General features: G+C 38.7%; 1 protein-coding gene across 1 annotated transcript in view; it reads right to left on the bottom strand.

Moving 5' to 3' along the window:
• The window catches only part of GAS6 (growth arrest specific 6), a gene marked incomplete at its 5' end in the record, with an annotated part of 71,268 nt that overhangs the window by 40,695 nt on the left and 28,634 nt on the right, over positions 1-1,939 (bottom strand). The gene's annotated exons all lie outside the window — the stretch shown is intronic.

Raw genomic sequence — 1,939 nt, forward strand, 5'->3', positions numbered from 1 at the left:
TACTGAGGATGGAAGGACAAACTATTTTATTATTTGTATAAGGCCAACAATGTGCCAAATGTTATACTCCTCTTCCCACATGTGTGCGTATGTATTCATAATACCACATCTAATGATGATCTCCTGCTGGATTTCACAAAAGCTTATTTCCACTGATTTCAGCAAAGAGAATATGGCTTATGGAGCCTTTCTCTTCATTGATTTAGGTAAGTATTCTCACTTTACTCATACCCATAATACCATGCCTTAATCCTTAAATATGACTTGGAGCACAACAGTTCTAGTTCCATTTCAGAGTCCTAATATAGTGATTACTTTTGCCATTCACCACCACTTGCTCCTAGTTTATCTGCTGATGTTTATGAAACAAGTTGACTAAAACTACACAACTTGTCTAGTTACAAAAATAACATTGTTCACCTATCTCATTGGTATTAAATAACTAAGTGAAAAGCCAGAAGGTATTGCTTTATAATCCTGTTTGACTAATATCTAACACAAGCCACATAATTTACCCAGCAATTCCAGTGTCAAGTTTAGAAATTCTGGTGGAACTGCCAATCTAGAGATCCAATTTAAATTTCAAATGGTAGCAAACCCCTACATTCCTTGGTAAACTACCAGAGTGATAGATTACCCTTACAATTGGCAATTACTAATTCATTTCCAGTAGGGTAAACCCTCAAGTTCTTATTCAGCTCTCATTCAGGCCTTAATTACAATTAGCACCCACCAGCTTAATATTTCTAAAACATTTAATCAATAATTCAGATAATTCCTTTACAATCTATAAATCATGTTGCTGCTTTATGTGAGGCCAGATCTTGAAGTGTTGTTTATTAATTCTGGAGTTCAAGTAAAGGCATCTCTATGAACTATTTAGAAAAACTGCTCCAAAGCTAACAGATTTTAAACTTGAAAATGTAATGTTGTGACCACTTCCCTCTCTGATGGAGAATGTCCTAGAATTGGTATAACTATATCACCAATAAAACTAGATTGTGCTAAGACAATGATGCAAGAAGAAAAAACAAAAAAGTGACTATGTCTAAGTGGTACTTTTTGACTCAACTGATTTGAAACCTAAGCATGTTTAGAATCGTATCTACTTAGATCAGTGCCAAAATCCATTTGCAATGTTGTGTTTTCAGCACTACAGAGCTCTGGGGGAGAGAGTGGGAAATAGCAAATCGGTGATTAAATTAAAATCACAGAATATTTATTGATAAGAAATTTACAAGCCAGAAAGAATCCAGCTTGACTTTCAAAGCAGCTCCAAGTCAGATCTGTAGGGCTCACTGTGAGGAAAGCTACCATTTTACTTACAAATGATCAGGCCTGATTTGAAAGCTTTTCATACACTAGAGAAATTTCACATGATAACTGAAATTCACCCCAGGCAGCATAGCAAGTCACCAAAGTCCCCTGTAAGCTTCAGTTTCAAAGGCAATTCTTAATAGGTAGTCACCCAATGGCAGAGATAAGCTTTAACTTGTGTTTTCAAAGAGGAGGGAAAAAGAAAAATGAAGAGCCAAGCTCAGAGTAAATCCTGGTTGTATATTCCCTCATTTCCCAGATTGCTCAACCCTTTGGGAATGGGGGAGAGAAGAAGGAGGAATGCCTGGCACAATTACACATTGGAAGATATCTGGATGATGATGAAGTAGACATCATGAAGTAGAAGGGGAGAAAAGAGGACCCGGGGAACTACAGGCCAGTCAGCCTTACCTCGATCCTGGGCAAGCTGTTTGAGAAAATTATTCTGGCACGCATCCAGGAGGGGCCAGCAGGGAACGGCATGCTCAGGGGCAACCAGCACGGGTTCATCAGCGGCAGGTCCTGTCAGACCAACCTGGTGGCCTTTTACGACCAGGTCACTAAATCATTGGATGCAGGGGTGGCAGTGGATATAGTTTTCCTAGACTTCAGGAAGGCTTTT

The sequence above is a fragment of the Gavialis gangeticus genome, unplaced genomic scaffold, assembly GCF_001723915.1.
Source record: "Gavialis gangeticus isolate Ggan-Ray unplaced genomic scaffold, GavGan_comp1, whole genome shotgun sequence".
Classification (NCBI taxonomy): Eukaryota; Metazoa; Chordata; order Crocodylia; family Gavialidae; genus Gavialis; species Gavialis gangeticus.